The 6254-nt window shown below is 38.5% G+C and overlaps 1 pseudogene; it reads left to right on the top strand.

The window, feature by feature from the left end:
• Positions 1-2704: 2704 nt before the first annotated feature.
• Positions 2705-3545, top strand: LOC101579293 (annotated as a pseudogene).
• The last annotated feature ends 2709 nt before the right edge of the window (positions 3546-6254 follow it).

Raw genomic sequence — 6254 nt, 5'->3', positions numbered from 1 at the left:
AACAGCAGAATGAGGAGACAACCCACAGAACTGGAAAAATATTCACAGTTATTCTTCAGATAAGGACGTCAAAAAATTAGACCACTGCAAATTAAGATACCCAATCCAAATATGGACAATTGAAATGAGTAGCTCCTTCTCAGAAGAAATACAAATAGCCAATAAGTACATGAAAAAGTATTTAACATCTTTGATCACTGGAGAAATGCACATTAAAGCAATGATAAAGTTCCATCTTATTGCAGAAAAAACAATTATTGTCAAGAAATCAAATAACAAATTCTGGAAAGGATGCAGGGCCAAATTAGCCTTTCTACATTGTCGGTGGGAATGTGAACAAGTACAGCCTTGTGAAAACCACTGTGGAGATTCATGCAAAGCCAAAAATAGACTTTCTATTCTATCTATTCTATCACAGCTATCTTCCTGGAAGAATTAAGGACACTATATAACCATGACACATGCAGGGCTAAATCTATACCAGCACAATTCATAATAGCTAAATCTCCGAAGCAGCCTATATGTCCATCAGCAGATGAATGAAGAAAATGTACTTATACACAATGGAGTAATATTTTGTATAAAACATGGTGCATATGAGTTATTTGTAGGAAAATGGATGCACTTTGACACCATATTTTTTCATAAAATAAATCAGAGACAATGCTTAAAAATTACATGATTTCTTTTACAGACAAAGCTCAAAATATGAATAAAGGGCAAAATAAAATACAGACAATATGAAATAGGGAGATAGGTATTTGGAAAAGAAAGAGGTCCGAGGGTGCAGCTGAGGAGATGAACAGAAGAGGATAAAAGAACTGAGATGTATTATGTGCACATACCAGCGCCTCATGAGAGTGTGATCACAGTGTGCTTATAAAAATAAAAACTGGAAAAAAGAAATACATAATTTAATTCTAAAGCCCATATCTGTCTGGGTCAAGAAACTAGTACTAAAGATATTTCTATTAAGATTAGGAAGAATGCAAGGATACCCACTATGTTCACTAGTATTTAACCTTGTAGGAAGTTTCTAGCCCTTGTATTTAGACATCAATTAGACATATAAGAATGCCTAACACAATAAAACTATCTTATTTATGGATAATATATTATGTTAGATTGTTCTCCCTATTACTGGAAATCAACAGTATTACTAACTCAATAGCAAAATAATTCAGTCAAGTAGCAGATTATAAAATTAACCTCCAAAATAAGTAGTTACTACATATACAAACAATAGACTGTAATAGTAGTGAACACACTACTTATGTAGTATAAAATAAGAATAGATACATATGAATAAATTTACAAAGGAGCATGCAAAATCATATACAAGGAAAAATTTAAAACGCTCCCAGAAGGTACTGGAGAAAATTTGACATATTTAAAGTCTTTTCCTGTATTTTGAATTTGGCAGCTCAACATTGAAAAACAACCTAGTTTTGTCTGAACTAACATGAATTTAGCGTAATCTTAATAAAAATAATATGTTATTTTTATGGAGTTTAAATCATATAAAATGTATATGGAAACCAAATGTACAAGCCTGTGCAGGAAAACATGGAAAAAGAAGGTGTGAAGGCTATACTTGCCAGACACTGTATAATGGTTATAACTGGAGCAGCATAGGACTTGTGCACGTGTAGGGAAGGAAAACAATGGTGTAGAGTAGAAAAGTCAGGGTTAGGTTCAGGTTTGTTACTGTATAGCACAAAGGCAACATCTCAAATCACTGTGGTAAAAATAGAGGTAGTGCTGAGATAACTAATACTTTGGAAGAGATGAAACTAGCTGCATATTTCACACCATCCACGTCAAGTAACAAATTAACTCCATATGACTTTGGTTTCTAAATGTAAGAAATAAAGCACAAAAATTAAACATATAGGGACGTAAATGAAGCCCAGAAATAAAACATACCTGAGTTCCTTGTGCATCTTACCATAGGGAAATGTGTTTTGTTATGACTCAGCTTCTAGAGACAGTAAAACAGAAGACTGACAGACTTGGCCACACAGGAATAAAAGTAATACATAAAAACTAGTGCCATCAAGTTAAAGCCCTGGACATATGGATAAAATATTCACAACTTATACCACTGACAAAGGGCTAATGTTTTTAATATATGAAGTATTATTCAAGTTTAGAGAGAAACACTGAAAAGCTCAAAAAAAAGTCAAAAAGGTGTGAACAGAAAAATTCACAAAAGAGAGAAAAATTGGTACTCAGATACATGAACAAATGCTTGAATTCACTCATATTTTGAGAAATGTAAATTTCAGCAGCACTGAGGGGATTTTTTTGTCTTCTACAAATGTGATCACACATTCTGTTGGCAGCAATGTAGAGAAAAGGAGCCTTTCACACTTTGCTGGCAGGATGCAAACTGATTAAGCCCTTTGTTGGAAAGTTTGGCAATATCTAATACAACTATAGGGACACTTAGTTTTCAGTTTGGCAGGCACCTTTGTGGGAATATATCGTGAAGGTGTACTTCTAATAGCGATCAATGTAGATTATCCTTACTGAATAGTTTATAATTATTAAGTGTTGGCACAACTTAAATGCCCATACATAAGAGAACGATGAATAAGCTATGGTAAATGTGAGGAGTCCTGTGCATCTATGAAATATGAGGAAGATCTTGGAAGAACTTGGTTGTCGCTGCTCGTGGGAACTGTGGTCCTGTTGCCCTCCCATGGCAGTTCCTAAGACCCACCCCAACCACACTATTTATATCAACAACTTCAGTCAGAAGATCGAGAAAGAGAAGCTGAAGAAGTCCCTGTACCCTGTCTTCTCCCAGTTTGGCCAGGTCCTGGATATTCTGGTGTCTAGGAGCCTGAAGATGAGAGCACAGGCATTTGTCATCTTCAAGGTCAGCAGTATCACCGACGCCCTGCGCTCCACATAAGGTTTCCCTTTCTACGACAAGCTGATGGTGAGCATTTGCTTCTGGTAAGCGAAGACTGCGGATGTCATTGCCAAGATGGTACTTTTGTGGAGCGGGACCACAAGTGGGAGAAGAGGAAGCCCAAGAGCCAGGAGACACCATCTGCCAAGAGGGCTGTGCAGGTTGGGGCAGCAGCCCTGTGGTGGGAGCTGTCCAGGGCCCTGTCCTGGGCATGCCACCCATGACTCAGGCTCCCCGCATCACGTGCTGGGCCAGCCACCCTACATGCCACCTCCTGGCATGCTCCTGCCTCCAGGCCTCACACCAGGCCAGATTCCTCCTAGTTCCATGTCCCCACATCAGCTTATGCCAGGGCAGATGCCACCTGCCCAAGCCTCTCTCTGAGAATTCAGCAACTAACATCCTGTTCCTGACCAACCTGCCAGAGGAGACCAATGAGCTCATGTTGTCCATGCTTTTCAACCAGTTCCCTGGCTTCAAGGAGGCCTGCCTTGTGTCTGGGCATCATGATATTGCCTTCATGGAGCTTGACAATGAAGTGCAGGTAGGAGCCATTTGAGATGCCCTGCAGGACTTTAAGATCACCCAGAACAATGCCATGAAGATCTCCTTTGACAAGAAGTAGCACCTTTTCCCCAGGCCTGCCCCTGCCCCTGTTCTGGGACTACCCCTCCCCTCTTTGCTCAATCCCCAAAGCTAAGTCCTCCCTGGGGGACTTCTTAGAGCTGTGTGTGAATGCATGGTCGCCACACAGCATTGTACCCAGACTCTGTCCCTGACAGTGCACCTGGCACTGTTAGGCTGGAGTTAAATCATTTTTTGAGGTGTACTTTTCCACACACACACACACACACACACACACACACACACACACACAGAAGATCTTATGAACTAGCATGGCATGATTTCTAGGACATAACATTAAATGAAAAAATTAAGCTCAAAAGGCTATCCATGAGTCACATGGAGAGAAAGCGTTCTCTCAGGCTTTCACAGAGAGCACATTGGCCAAGCAATGGCTGTGACTCATCCACATGGCTGACACTGACAAAGGATCTACAATCTGAGGTACAGGATCTCAGGATAAATCCTGAAGGATTTCACTGACCTTATCAGACCCAAAAGCTACAACTCTTGTTGCATAGGTCTTGCTTTACCTTGGTCTTAACCATCCAGTAAAAAAGTATAAAAATGAAATATAAGAAGTAAAGCCATGCTGTTATGTTGAGCTGTAGGGGACTCGGGTCAACAATTTCTGACATTGCCAGTTAAGAGGAAGACCCAATACTATTATGTGCTACTGGACTCCTTTAGAAGATTTTGCTGACTTAACACACCTATAATATTCAAATAACGGAACTTAACAAAAAAAGGGTATACAGATGAATGTCCATTTTGTATCTATGTATTCAAAGTGGTTAGGATAGATATATAGTTACATTCTCTTAATGGATGGAGTGATTTGTTCTAATGGTGTTTGTAAATAGGAAATCAAGTCTGCATCTTGTACAGCAATTAACCACTAAGAAGAATGTATGCAGTGTGTTTATTATTGAAACTGTTTTACCAATTTGATTTGAAACTGTCTCATTGCTATTTGTTTATCAATAAAATTATGTCAAAAGGGCTATCCATAATATCTAACCTTTATGTAACAATAAAAGTGATCCGCAAACTTAAAGATATCTGCTTATTTGTGCAAAATACAGATAAGATGAATCAGAAACAAAAAGATTGGTTATTTACAAAGGATCAGTGGGAACAGGAATGAAAGGAAAGATGTTGGGCTTCAGGTTGCTGAGATGTGGTGTTCTTCTCTACGTGCATCATTTTGCCATAAAATCGGAGTGTAGATCACATACCCTCCACCAACCACTAAAATAAAACCAACAAAAATGTAGTCTGAACTCAACTGGAATACACATACTAATAAATGAACCTGATTAAGTTGTGAAGCAATAACCAAACAAAAATGAGTATGAAACTATTCATGGAAACATTATTTATTTATTTATTTATTTATTTATTTATTTCTTACGTGTTTGGTACATGTTCTCACTATGCAGCTTGGACTCGTAGTGATCTTCCTGTTTTTAGCCTTTCCAGTGCTGGGATTACAGGCGTGCACCACCACACCTGGTCTCAGTGGTCCACTCAGTGCGCCTGAGGGCAGGGCTGGTGGGCATGTGGTGCTGGGATCGAACCCTGGTTCCTGCCCTTGCCAGGCAGGTGCTTAACCCATTGAGCTATCTCATTGACCCCTTGAAAACATTATCTTCATTGGATGCCATAAAGGTGGAGACAAAGTGAATTGTACATGAATTCTATACAATTAACTCATTAAGGCCAAATGGATTCTCTTTTGTTGAGTTTCTTTTGCTTCATGTTCTAGTGTTAATTAATTCTTCGCATTTCATATGTTTTGAAATGCGAAGAATTAATTCTTTCTGCATTTTTTCTGGAATGGACCTTAATGTGTAATTTTTATTTAAATGTATTTACACTAATATTTTCTGTCATTACCTCTTCAAATATTGCCTCTCCTCTATTCTTGCTATTCTATTATGTACTTCAATTTGATGTGTATTTCTCAAGAGACAAGAATCTCCCTTTTATATTTCCTAATATTTTGTGACTCTGTCATTCTGGGCAATTTAATTTTTTTAGGTCTCATTTTTGTCATTAGTTCTTTCTGCAGCTGTGTACAATCTGTTGTCTAATCAGTTTGATAAGTTTTAATTTTAATGATTATACTTGGTATTTTTAGCTGTTCCATTTCATTGTTTTGAAAGTCTGCTGATCTCATTTGATCGTTACATTATTTTTTCAACCCATATTTATTGTTTTAAGTATTTCACAGTTTTATATTAAAAATCTCAGTATCAATAGAATTTGTGGATTTACTTATGCTTTGCTGTTTTGTTGACTGATGGTTAGGTTATTTCTTCAGAAGTTTAGTGAATTTTTAAAGAAATTCTTAGTTTAATTTTTGTTTTCAAGAGATGTCTAGGGGTGCTGTCGCTGCCCACCAGGGAGGATGTATCTGCTTCTGCTAAGCTCCTGAGGTCTTGCAAAGCTGGGCCAGCTTTGGTGTACCTTTGCTCTGAGTCTGTGCTGATAGTAAGATTTCAGCCTCCCAGCAAGCATCTTGCATGTAGGAATCTTTGGGATGATGATTTGTGTTGCCCACTGCAGTTTTCCCCTCTTCCATCTAAAAGGCCAGATTAAAGCAACCAGGGCTCTCTGTCTGTCTCTGTCTCTGTCTCTGCCTCTGTCTCTGTCTCTCTGTCTCTCTGTCTGTCTCTCTCTCTCTCTCTCTCTCTCTCTCTCTCTC

The sequence above is a fragment of the Octodon degus genome, unplaced genomic scaffold, assembly GCF_000260255.1.
Source record: "Octodon degus isolate 3935 unplaced genomic scaffold, OctDeg1.0 scaffold00049, whole genome shotgun sequence".
Taxonomy (NCBI): domain Eukaryota; kingdom Metazoa; phylum Chordata; class Mammalia; order Rodentia; family Octodontidae; genus Octodon; species Octodon degus.
Note: the sequence above shows the minus strand (reverse complement) of the source record. Positions and strands in the feature narration are given on the sequence as shown.